The sequence below is a fragment of the Schistocerca americana genome, chromosome 4, assembly GCF_021461395.2.
Source record: "Schistocerca americana isolate TAMUIC-IGC-003095 chromosome 4, iqSchAmer2.1, whole genome shotgun sequence".
Lineage (NCBI taxonomy): Eukaryota > Metazoa > Arthropoda > Insecta > Orthoptera > Acrididae > Schistocerca > Schistocerca americana.
The window spans coordinates 642,524,794-642,539,608 of NC_060122.1; positions in this window are offsets into that span (position 1 = coordinate 642,524,794).

The window sequence follows — 14,815 nt, forward strand, 5'->3', positions numbered from 1 at the left end:
GATATTAGTCAACAGTATAGCACAGAGTTTGTTAGAAATCTACGAGGGTGGAAGCTTCTGTTCACGTGTATCTGACGCATGTAAGTTAACGTATGTAAGAAGGCAAGCTGTGTTTCATAGTAGTGATTCATCCCTGAACACATGCAGATTTTTTAAGAGATTCCGTTTTCCTCTACAACATCATAATATTCGAGTTTAAAATCTTGCAACAATGACTCATCTATCGGAACACGTCAGATCAAGCGGATTTCTTGATATCCACAACTCCATTTCACACATTTCAAACATTTTGATTCGTAGTATGCAAACCACTTGTCTCTATTATCTACTGTTCCTGATACTACGAAAAAGTTACGCTGGAGTGACGAAAGTCACGGAATTGCGATTTACACAAATACAGAAGACGGTAGAATCGAGTACACAAGGCATGAAAGTTCACTAGACTACATTGGTGAAGCTGTCATTTGTACTCAGGTTGCTAAACATTTAGAAAAGAACCTGTATGGTGCAGAAATTGGCAGTTAACCATAAGTAATGAAAACTGTGAGGTCATCCACACGAGCGCTGAAAGGAAATCCGTTAAACATCGGTTACGCGATGAATCAGTTAAATCTGAATACCGTAAATTATGCCTAGGAATTACAGTTACTAGCCGGCTGGTGTGGCCGAGCGGTTCTAGGCGCTTCAGTCTGGAACCGGGCGACCGCTACGGTCGCAGGTTCGAATCCTGCCTGCGGCATGGAAGTGGATGATGTTCTTAGGCTAGTTAGTTTTAAGTAGTTCTAAGTTCTATGGGACTGATGCCTTGACCTGAGGTCGTCGCACGGTGGCGCTGGCAGCAGTCCACATACGCAGAGGTTTGTTGATGCATGTCAGAGTACGGAGCAGCGAGTAACTGTGCAGACGTTTTCAGACGTGCTAATGATGACTGTGCGCTAAAATTGGTTCAAAGAACACATATTGGAGACGTTATGAGGGGTAGAATACTAGGGCGACTGGGGGCTGGTCAACCACAGGAGGTCGTCGCATGGGTCCTCCGTGTGCCACAAAGTATGATCTCAAATATTCTAGCAGACAGGAAAGGTGTCCAGGCGCTACAGTACGGGACGTCCACAGTGTACAGCACCACTAGGAGACCAATATCTCACCATCAGTGCCCGCAGACGGCCACGGAGTGCTGTAGGTAGCCTTGGTCGCGACCTTACCGCAGCCATTGGAACAGTTGTCTCCAGACACATAGTCTACAGACGACTGAACAGACATGGTTTATCCGCCCGGAGACCTGCGAGGTGCATATCATTGAGCCCTGGTCACAGGAGAGCCCGTAAAGCTTGGTGTCAAGAACAGAGTACATGGTCATTGGGACAGAGATCCCAAGTTATGTTCACAGACGAGTCCAGGTATAGTCTGAACAGAGATTCTCGCCGGGTTTTCATCTGACCTTAATAGGAACCATATACCAACCCCTTAATGTCCACGAAAGGGATCTTTATGGAGGTCGTGGTTTGATGGTGTGGAGTGGGATTATGATTGGAGCACATATACCCCTGCATGACTTTGATAGAGGAACTGTAACAGGTCAGGTGTATCGGGACGTCATTTTGTAGCTGTATGTCAGCCTTTTCAGGGGTGCAGTTGGTCCCATCTTCCTCCTGATGGATGATAACGCACGGCACCACGAAACTGCCAACGTGGAGGAGTACCTTGAAATAGTAGATGTCAGGCAAATGGCCTACCTGTTCTCCAGACCTAAACCCCATCGAGTACGTCTGGGATGCTCTCGGTCGAGATATCGCTGCACGTCTCCGAACCCCTAGGACACTTCAGGAGCTCCGACAGGCACTGGTGCAAGAATGGGAGGCTATACCCCAGCAGCTGCTCGACCACCTGATCCAGAGTATGCCAACCCATTTTGCGGTCTGTGTACGCGTGCGTGTTGATCATATCCCATATTGATGTCGGGGTACACGCGTAGAAAACAGTTGTGTTTTGTAGCAGATGTGTTTCGGGACGGTTTTCTCAACTTATCACCAATACCGTTGACTTACAGATCTGAGTCGTGTGTGTTCCCTATGTGCCTATGCTATTAGCGACAGTTTTGTGTAGTGCCACGTCATGTGGCACACATTCTGTAATTATCATTAATTATTGAGCATGAGTGTAGATCCGAACGTTTGGTTACCCACTGAATTATATTTCCTTAGTATTCTCCGAACGAATCTGAGCTTGGCATCTGCTTTTCCCACTGTCTCTTTTACTTGGTCCCCGCACTTTTCGTCACTCTTGACGGTTACTTTTAGGTATTTTCTGTCAGTCATTGTTTTCAATGATTCGTCAACAATAGTGCAAACGATCATCAGTGGAACTCTTCGCCCATTTATTCACAATATGTGACAAACTCGCATTAGGTTCGTGCATAAGTTCGTAGCGTTTTTGTTTTGTACGTTGGTATTCCGTTCGCTATGGGTTTATTTATAGATCTACATTTTTTATGAGTAGTTTACTGCTGTTATTTGAGTTTACATGTTTTGTCATCTGAAGAGACTGAGAGGAGCCATGGACGCTAGAAAATGGAATGCCAAGAGGAGAAATTGGAACATTCCCGAGATATTCTTTTGTTTGAATTCAGTCGAGGGATGACTGCAGCGGAGGCAGACAGAAACACTTCGCCACGTTGTAAGAGGTCCATGATTACGGAATTTGTTGTTAGCGCACTCGAGCAGATGTAATTTCGATGGATTGCTCACGCGCTGCCTGCGATATGTAAGCTATAAGAGAATCTCAGACCAAAGAGCAGTGTTGACTGCAGTAGGAACTCTGTGTTAGTAGCAGTAAGTAGTAGCTAGCAGTCTGGTGTATCGTGTTGGCTGGGCCGGTCGTGGTGGAGCGATGGCGGAGCCTGAGCGTAGTAGCGTAAGGTAAAAGTAGCCTCGCGCATATACACTATTGTTATGTCAAGTTCCATGTAAATGTTTTAAAAAAAGTCTCTTAGTAATAATCTTTCTCATAAAAAGTAACTTTTGACAATCATTCATTTCAATTTAAAGAATTTCCTAATTTCTCCAATCCATGGTCATCCCGATTATTGCAAAGAAAAATCAGTTGTTCTTTTTATACATGACAAATCTATCGGCCAGCATTGCACTCGGCTGTGCCAGAGAAATTCCTTATATGAGCAGATATATACGCGTTATCCGGCGACCTTATTGAGGTAAGAATTTTCTATTTATTCAGAATGATCTTTCAGAGCCATGACGCAGCACTGCTGACGTCTAAAATTTACCAGTTTAAATTCATAGTCAATTATTGAAAGGTTATAAGTGAGTCACATTTTTATTATTGAGAGATTAGTCACATTTTATTATTGATAGGTTACGTAATTTATTTTTTTGAAGGTTACACTAAATGTGAAAGATAATTATATATTTTTATAGTGGGGAGGTTACACTTAATGTGAATATTATTCATATTATTATTTTGTGGGGAGGTTACACTTGTCGACAACCGGCCAGGATCGTATTTTTGTGAATTTCTGAGAGGTAGTCAGTTATATATCAGCTCTTATTAATTTAAATGTCGTTTGCATCTGGCGCAACGCATTTACTAACTTGTCACTCTTTCTTTCACAGATCATCGGCAATTTATTGCTCTTTGTTGTAATTGTATTTGTTCCATTTTTGCTTTGTCTTTGTTTCAATTTGTGCTTACCTTTGACTTGTGAAAATGCCGCGCAAAACTGCTAACAGTACAATGCTATGTGCAATGAGTGAAAAAGCTGACTCGAGTAATTTGACCGATAATACTAGCGACAGTCAGTCTAATAGTGATAATCCTCTAATTACAGATAATCGGTGCGTGCCGATCACTAGTAATGATTTTATTCCAGATGATGAACAAACACATTCAGTTATGTCCACACTTAATTTAACGGCAATTGAAGACGCGCCACGATCCGTTACAATGAACGCTGTCCAGTTTGACACACATGATTGGCAAAATTTACACATGAACAGACAAATGTTTCTAACGAAGATGAACAATGTACTTAAAATATGTCAGATTTATTTGATTCCGTTGTAGTGACCAACAGTGCACATCCAATTGGGAAACCTTTTCTAGAATCACACAATGACCAAATGGTTACACAAAACGTGACACAAGCAGACACACCATCACACAGAACAGAGAATAGAGTAGCTAATTTTGGCATGGATCAAGTTATGGCATTATTGTTACAAATTAATGAATCGAACAAACCCTTAATGAAAATTTCAAACAGTTGACTGAAAAACAGGACAACCTTAATCAATTGAACAAACAACTTAATGAAAAACAAGACAACAATTTCAAACAACTTAGTGAACAGATTACAGCCGTTGCAATGTCATGACACTAAGGAACAATTACGTGAGGAAATTAAGGCTTGTGCTAGGATCAGTAGTGAAGAAATTAGATCTGTTGCACAAGAATTAAGTAATACGCAAGCAGCCACAACAAAATTACTTAGAGAAGAAATTAGTGCAGTAGCTAAACAATGTTCAGAAAACGCCACACATTTACGCGACGAGTTTAAATTAATGTCAGCAGAACTTTCACGCACACTGGATGCGAAAGCAGACACGAAATTTGACCAACAGAAAAGCCAAATTGACGAACGTTTTAATCACCACCTACAAAACAGTGAAACGCGTTACCGTAAATTTATACAAGAACAGAATAAAGTAAAGAAACAAGTCATGGAAACAATTATTGCACAGAGACAGGAAGATAAGCGTAAAATGTTTACGAAGGCAAAAATATACGTAGACAACAATATTGCTTCAGTTTCAGACGAAATCAAACAGTTGAACACCGAATTGCATGATGAAATCTCCGATCTTAAAACAAAAACAGACACACACACATTAGACTTTCAGACAATGACCAACAGACTTGAAAAGTTGGAACTAATACAGGATTCCGATGTCATCAAAGCAGACGTTAAGAAATTGAACAAAACCACACGTAAAATACAAAAACAAATTAATGCTTGTGTCACTAAAAACGACAATCACGTAAAAGCGCTGACTGAAAAATTTGATGAATTGGCCAGTCGTATTGACGTTATCGAAAATAACAATGACATCAAATCAGACGATACTTCACCAGCTTCGTTTAATCAAACACCCGAATTCCAAAATTTACAGCAGACAGTCAGTGAGATAGGTTCGTCCAAACAATACATTGCATAGAAAAGTGTCGTCTTTACAGCAAGAAGTGACAGAAATGAAACATTTTTCAGCCTCTAACACGTCACAGCATACGCCACATTGTGAACATTTGTCACATTCACACAGCCATTATAATTTAGGTAATTTACAGAGAGTACGCGACTTAGATTCCGAACAGACACATACAAATAGATTCTTATGCAATCCTGAACCCGCTCAGACATAAAGACACAATAATTTTTATTATAAGCACTTTCTATCCGTGAGAAAATTTAAGGATTTTAATAATGATAGAACACAGATTTACCCTTTGGACTGGATACAACAATTTGGTTTCGCATTTCCATCAGCTTGGCCTGTTATGCAGACAATATAATTTAGTTGCAGCGTGTAAGTGACATCAGGGGATTCATTACACTTCAATGAATATGTGCCGTAGCGTGCACAGGGCCCCGAGCCGTAGGAGTGCTATTTCTTCTCTAGTTTTCTTCACTACTGACTACTCTTTTACTATCCTTTACATCTATAAATACTTCTTCAACTATCGATCTATCTAGGAGTAGGAATGAATAAAGAAAACCTGATATGACAAGTTTTACTTGAAAGTGACAATACTCATTAGACACTCCAAAACGACACTCCAGAACTACCAGCGTAATTTTAATAACAGACAAAATTTTAATCATCAGTATGTACAAAATTTTCAGCAATCGCAGACACATTTTGGCAACGATAGAGGGTTTTCACCACAACAGCGACAAAAGCAGCCAGTTGGCATACCTAACCAACAATGTAATGTACAAGGTCAACCAAGCTTTAAAGTTTCGCCGCCTACACGTATAGCGTCGGCTCCACCAAATAGTAACGCACAGCAACAAGGAAATCACTACCTACAGAAAACACTAATTCAACTCATATCGCAATGCGCCGTATAGCAACGATTATTATGACAGACGTTGGGAAGTAAAGAGCACAGTTTTTCAGCGTACGTTTAATAACAGTCGATCTTAACAGCAGCATAATCAACCACAACAGATTATCATGAATGAACCAAACAGTCGGTATCATCCCAAACCTAATACGTCAGGAAGAAATAACAGAACGGTACAAATAGTTGAAATGCCACAACATCCTCCCGCAAATAACAGCACGTCAAAAAGAATTTGACTAGATACAGTACAGGTTGCATCTTCCAGCAACGTAAGCCATACTTTCGACACACAGAATCTTGTTCACGTAAATGTTATTACTTTTGACGACATCCGAGACACACTTTTACATGAAAAAACCAGTTATACAAAAGACCATTTCCAATCCTGTATTTGAAGTAAAGATTGGATCATACACATTTTGAGCAGTAATCGATTCTGGATCACCTATGTCAGTCATAAATGAAGAAACCTTCAATGAATGTAACAAAGAGAATATTTATCCAACGTTACCATTAGGCAAAACTAAAGTAAAAGGAGCAGTATCGGGTAAAGGAGTAGATGTAAAATTACAGACACACTTATCATTTTGTATTGCAGGTCATACGCTCCACTCAAATTTTTGGATTGTTCCCTTATTGACAACAGACGTTATTTTAGGTACGAATTTTCTGGTACAACATGACGCAATTATTGACTTTAAAATTCTTATTTGATGTTAAAGGATGAAAATGTACAACTGGCATTAGAATTTCAGCACGCTTTATCTGCAGAAGAACAGGCAATTAATCGAACTGATGTCATTTCTACATCGCGTAACATAGACTGTCGTTCCACATTATTCACAGATCCGTATGTTCACAACTACAATACACCAGACGAAACCGACTACAGCGTTATGCAAATGATTTATGAGAAAGTAAAACAGAGCAACGCAAATACAGATGACGAACGTACTCAACTACACAAAATTCTCTTACAGCAAGCTCCAGTTTTTGACAACATCACTGGTACTATGTCCGGTTTTATGTATGAATTTCAAGTTAAACAGCATGACACATTTAAAGCTAAACATTATCCTATTCCGTATATCCGTACACAAAATATTGTAGCAGACGAACCATCCCGTTCTCTCAGCTACAATCAGCAAGACATCGCAACCAACTTCTGCTAAGCAAATACTAGCGTCATGTATATTCAACAAGTTGCATCTGAAAATTTTATTTCGTCGTCATTACGAGACATAGCACAACAGCAGAACAAAGACAACATATGGAAAGAAATTAAACACCTTTGGCAAAATAGGAATAACATTACCATTAGAAACCATTATACTGTACGCAATAATATTCTGTTTCGCTGCTCTCACCCTGACAGCAACAACTGGTTATTATGTATTCCTGACGAAGTTGTTAACAAATTAATTTTGTATACTCATTTAAGTTACGCACATTACGGAGCTAGAAAATGTTTTCATATACTGAGACAGAACTGTTATTTTGCGAACATGGAGAAACGTATGCAATGAGTTTTAGCGTCATGTAAAATCTGCGAGAAAGCTAGATCAGACACGACTTCACATATTCCTCCGTTACATCCCATTGTACCGATTAAATTGAGACACAAGGCCGCAGTAGACATTTTTGGTCCGATTCCCAGATACATCTTTGTCACTGTTGAACTTACTTCGAAATTTGTTACCTTCACTCCGTTACGCAAAGCTACTGCTAAATCTATTTCGAATGCATTTGTAAAACATTTTTTATTTCATATAGGTCATATATTGAAAGTAATCTCCGACAATGGACCACAATTTCGATCTGTGGTATGGTCACGTATGTTACGAGCTAGAAATATTTCTCCAATCTATATATCCAGGTACCACACTTCTTCGAACCCTTCTGAACGACTAATGAAAGAAATTGGTAAACTATGTAGAATATACTGCCATAAAAGATATATTGATTGGGACACACACATACTCTCATTCCAGGATGTAATTAACTCCAAACCAAATTAGTCTACTATGCTATCTCCGACTGTTATATTGAAAACTGTTGAACCACGTAACAAAATTAAAGAATTAGTATCTTTTCCTACATCTCGTCGACAACGTCACCATGAAATAATTGACATTGCGCTCAACAACATCAAACGTGTCGCAGAGCGCCGGAGAAGACAGCAAAAACAGGTTTGTACGTGCTGTGATTTTCACATTGGACAGAAGATATTAGTACGCACGCATTATTTATCCAACAGAGGAAAGAGTAGATACAGTCAATTTGAGCTTCTATATGCAGGTCCATATAGAATACGAAGCATTCCTCATCCCAATGTAGTACATGTCGAAACATTGAGAACCAGGAAAAGCAAGGGCAATCACCACGTCTCCAATATTAAACCCTTTATTGAATGAACATACTTTATGATTTATCACACTGTAATGCCATTTCCAGACATTTATATTACCACTTACTGATGATGATTATATGTTTTCTTGGCAAGTGCCCGGCAACGTAAGGCTCGCAGGTCGCTTTCCTTGTCGTTAGCCATCAGACCGTGCACATTTTCCATTTTTTGCGTATGTATGATTGTTTTCCTATCGAAGGTAGAATTTTTGTCTGTATGCACTATGAAATGTTTAAGATGTAACGAACACCAGTTGACGTTGACATTTTGCCTTATGATATCTCAACATCTTGACTATTCTATATTTTTAGCTACTACATTATGATACTGTGTGTACATGTTTTGTACTTGAAAACTGTCTATGTTTTTGACATAACACGTTTTCTGTCACGATATGCTGTATGCTTACTTATATGACTAGAAACCAGTTTTTATTTAATGGGTATATGATTTAAATGCAAGATATTAATCCTTATTCATCATTTGCAGAAAGTAGTACCATGTAAAAGAGATAAATTAAACAACCACAGTGGTTTACTATGAAATGGAAATTTCACCATTGGAATGAACGAAAGAAAATTCAATAACTTGTCATGAAGAGTAGATGGTTCAGAATTAACAAGCATTAACAAGAATATACTATAAACACTGCATAATAGTATTCTTAACTAATTATTTTTCTTTCAGAATATGAGGCGATTGATGCAAGATGTCAGACAGAACTACACATGTTAATTTAAGCGATGAAATATGCTAGAAATAAGAAACTCTATACTATGAATAGTTGTATGAAGTAAATGGTAATACGAATAATGAATAATGAAGTGTCTATTTTGCAGATGATAATAAATGATGATGAATAGCTACATGGAGAATATGGTAATATGTATAATGAAGTTTTTCTTTGCAGAGGATGATAATGATGAAGTTATGATAATATGAATAATGAAGTTGTTCTTTGCAGATGAGAATAATGATGAAGTTTATATATTTACTATTAGTTAAGAGATGCTATGTAGTTATTTAAGTATTTGTTGCAGTTCCTTTTGACAGTATGTCTTATGTCACATAGTATAACGATTGAATGTATTGGGAAAGACTGCTAGAGTACATGCATAATAAGTACATGTTTCATTACCTGTTAATTCGAAGTTTATTACTTTTCAGCATAATATACATTTTTTCTTTCAGGGCACTAATCCATTTTGTATTTTTTCTGGGAGAAGCTTTTCATGATATTAATATGCTATAAGCATTTAGTTGTTAAATCTGTTCCAGTACTTGCATTTTCTTTACCCAGTCATGTATCATTCATGAATGTGACCACATATACTCTACTTGTTTGATAACCTTGGTACAGCTGACTCATGACGAATGACGTTAATAATCCTTATTTCCAGTGATAAGTCAAAAGCAAATATTTTCATGCCCCAGCAATCAATTATCGATCCCAACGCAATGCATTGCTAGCAAAAATAAATTCTATTGTTAGCCCCAGCTATCACCAGTATATAACTAAACAATCCTACCAGTTTAAGATATATTTCTAGTCCTAAATGTAATACAAATTTGTCTGTTGTATTGAATCCATTATATTTATGTATTATTGGACTACAGACCTTGAGTAATAGTTACAATATGTTACATTTTAAATATGTCTTATGTCACTTGCATGATATCATATATAAACTGTGGTGTCACCGCCAGACACCACACTTGCTAGGTGGTAGTTTTAAATCGGCCGCGGTCCATTAGTACATGTCGGACCCGCGTGTCGCCACTGTGTGATCACAGACCGAGCGCCACCACAAGGCAGGTCTTGAGATACGGACTAGCACTCACCCCAGTTGACGGACGATTTTGCTAGCGATTACACTGACGACGCCTCGCTCCTTTGCCGAGCAGATCGTTAGAATAGCCTTCAGCTAAGTCCATGGCTACGACCTAGCAAGGCGCCATTAGTCTTACATAGCAATTGATACTTATCGTATAAAGCATGTCTCATCAAGAACGATGTATACAACAAGGATGGATTAAAGTTAAGAATTCCAAAAGCTACATACTTTTCCTTATAGCATTCATTACGTATCCTGTTTCAGACCTCACGCCATCCTTCGTGTGTTAATAGCGTGCATTGCGGTCCCCTCAAATCACACTGTGTCAGCACTTCTGTCGACACATCATAAACACTACAATTTGATGCTACATTCAATAACTCCTGTTTTGAATGATGACTTCTGAATAATGCATAATAAATGCCTTGTCACTGGCCAATGAATGCCAATAATTACTGTAATGAGATGTCTTATGATGCCAATGATTACTGTAATGAGATGACTTATGCATAAATGCAATGCCAATGGTTACTGTAAACTGTAATAAGATGACATTATGCCAATAATTACTGTAATGAGATGAGTCATGAATATGCTATGCCATTCATTACTGTAATTAGATGACTTAATGAACAATGTTCTGTAATAATTACTGTACTGAGATGTCTTATGATGCCAATGATTACTGTAACAAGATGACTTATGCATAAATGCAATGCCAATGATTACTGTAAACTTTAATGAGATGACTCATGGTGCCAATGATTACTATAATTAGATGACTTATGCATCATGCTACGCCAATAAGTAACTCATTTTGAATGATGACTTCTGAATAATGCATAAGAAATGCTTTGTAACTGGCCAATGGGTGCCAATAATTACTGTATTGAGATGACTTATGAATAATGTTCTCTAATACTCCATAATACTGTAATACTACTTAAATGCTGTGTAAATAGCCAATGAATGCCAATAATTATTCAGATTGGTTGATACACTAGTGTAATTCTGTGATGACTAGCATAAGACTTAATGTGTCCTTCACCTTCTGACCTAATTACCAGCAATTACTGCAATATCCATTTGTCATGTCCATCCTCATCAACATGGAACACTATATATTGTTTGTGCACTAATTCTACGTTGATGTAAGAGTATGGATTCTACCAAGAGTATGGATTCTACCAGAATGTGGTGTTGACACCCAACTGTCCACCACCATGACCGAAGGAGATGTCACTTTGGTCCTACTGTTTGGTGTACCTAATGTACTACCAAAATGATAACATACAATATTAATACAAGTTTTCAGTGTCTTGGCTACACTGATGAATACTTCAGGGAAGAGAAGTTCAGATTGTCTCACTTAGTGTTGTGCTTCTGTAGAAAGATATGGACTTTCAGTGCAGCTACGTTTAACCTACTGTGCTACAACCATGATGCAATCCTTCCAATTCCATTCCTAGTGCTTGTAAAATGGTAAAGACTTATGCAGTGCGTTTAAATTCTTGTAAAATGATAAAGACATATACAGTGCGTGTGCACTTCATTTCATTTGTTAATATGATCAGTTGTCCTAAATATGCTAAAGACTTTTACAGTGTGTGTGCACTTTATTTCACTCCTTGATATGTTATGTAAAAAATGCTAAAGACTTACAGTGTGTGTGTACTTTATTTCACTCCTTGATATGTTTAATTCATGTAAAAATGCTAAAGAGTTTTACGGTGGGTGTGCACTTTATATCATTGGTTAATATATTTTGTACTCAGTGCATGTGCACTTTATTTCACTCCTTGACATGTTTAGTTCTTGTAAAAATGCTAAAGACTTACACAGTGCGTGTGCACTTCATTTCATTTGTTAATATGATCAGTTGTCCTAAATATGTTAAAGACTTTTACAGTGCATGTGCATATTTATTTCTTTTCTTAATGTATCCAGTTCTTGTAAAATGCTAAAGACTTTTACAGTGTGTGTGCACTTTATTTCATTTGTTAATATTTTCAGTTCTTGTAAAAAAATGCTAAAGACTTATACAGTGCGTGTCCACTTCATTTCATTTGTTAATATGATCAGTTGTCCTAAATATGCTAAAGATATTTACAGTGTGCGTGCACTTTATTTCATTTCTTAATGTATTCGTCAGAGCTTGTAAAAAAAAAATGCTAAAGACTTATACAGTGCATGTGCACTTTATGTCATTTGTTAATATATTTTGTACACATTTGTGTATACATTTTGTCATTTCTTAATATGTTCTGAACTCAGTGCATGTGCACTCTATTTAATTTCTTAATATGTTCTGCACTTATATATATGTATATACTCTGTGACTGTAGACTTAGTAAACTAAATAGATTATAGAAAAATTTGTTGCTCATGGCAAGTCCAATTGACTCACCATCACAGCCAAATTTTTGCCCCCCCCCCCCCCCCCAGTGGAGGTTTATGTAAGACGTCCATGATTAAGGAATTTGTTGTTAGCGCACTCGAGCAGATGTAATTTCGATGGATTGCTCACACACAGCCTGCGATATGTAAGCTATAAGAGAATCTCAGACAAAAGAGCGGTGTTGACTGCAGTAGGAACTGTGTGCTGGTAGCAGTAAGTAGTAGCTAGCAGTCTGGTGTATCGTGTTGGCTGGGCCGGTCGTGGTGGAGCGATGGCGGAGCCTGAGCGTTGTAGCATAAGGTAAAAGCAGCCTCGCGCGTATACACTATTGTTACGTCAAGTTCCATGTAAATGTTTTAAAAAAATCTCTTAATAATAATCTTTCTCATAAAAGTAACTTTTGACAATCATTCATTTCAATTTAAAGAATTTATTAATTTCTCCAATCCATGGTCATCCCAATTATTGCAAAGAAAAATCAGTTGTTCTTTTTATACATGACAAATCTATCGGCCAGCATTGCACTCGGCTGAGCCAGAAAAATGTCTCATAGGAGCAGATATATATGCGTTATCCGGCGACCTTATTGAGGTAAGAATTTTCTATTTATTCAGAATGATCTTTCAGGGCCATGACACAGCATTGCTGACGTCTAAAATTTACCAGTTTAAATTCACAGTCAATTATTAAAAGGTTATAAGTGAGTCACATTTTTATTATTGAGAGATTAGTCACATTTTATTATCGATAGGTTACGCAATTTATTTTTTGTAAGGTTACACTAAATGTGAAAGATAATTATATATTTTTATAGTGGGGAGATTACAACGTATTTGAATAATGCCGCTGGATTTTTTTTTTTTTTTGTCATTAATCTTCTGACTGGTTTGATGCGGCCCACCACGAATTCCTCTCCTGTGACAACCTCTTCATCTCAGAGTAACACTTCAAACCTACGGCCTCAGTTATTTCCTGGATGTATTCCAATGACTGTCTTCCTCTACAGTTTTTGCCCTCTACAGCTCCCTGTTGTACCATGCAAAGTCATTCCCTGATGTCTTAAAAGACGTCCTATCATCCTGTTCCTTCTCCTTGTTAGTGTTTCCCACTTATTCCGTTCCTGTCCGATTTTGCTCATAAGCTTCTCTTTCCTTACAGTACAGCAAGTGAATGGTTTCTCGTTTTAAGGGGGATCCTTATAACTTTAGAGACTCTCCAGGAAGACTTCGGGGTTTGACGATCATCTTTAAACGCTTAGTCTACAATGATCCACGTGATTGTGTTCTGGAACTGACAAATGTGATAAACTGTGATGATTCCACCATTGTGAGACATCTGCATGCAACGGGAAAGATTCAAAAATCGTGTCTAAGGTTACAGCTTGCTCTAAGTCAAAATCAACAAAATCATTGGGTTCGTCATCAGGTGGCTCGTAAACAACACCGATCATTGCTATCCTGTGTCGTTACTGGTGACGAAAAATTTTGTCTTCATACTAATATAAGGAAAAGAAAGGAATAGTTGAGCCCGAACAAAGCAGTTACTCCCTGTACAAAGACCTGCGCGCATTGACAAAAGACCATGTTATGCATGTAAACGACGGTATGGTGTGCTACGAATTGCTTCCCCGAGCTGTTGCCATCACTGTTGACAATCATCGTCAACATCTGAGACGCAATACAACAACAACGACCAGGAGAGTGTGATGCTATTCCACGATAGAGTCTGCCCGCATTCTGTTGGTTTGACAAACAACGGTAAGCAGGGGTTGGGTTGGGAAGTCATTCCTGACCCATCTTAATCACTTGATCTAGCACCTCAAATTTTCACTTTTCCCGCCCTCTATCGACCAAGGAACTTCGTTTCTGCATCAAAATCCGTTCTGAACAAAACTCGACGAGTTCTTCGTCTCAATACCATGTGATTTATACAGTCTTGGCACTGGAAAGTTACCCCAGCGTTGGTAGACTGCTGTAAATAGTATTGGAAAATATGTTACTGATGATTAAAGTTCCTATTATGCGTATCTTCGTG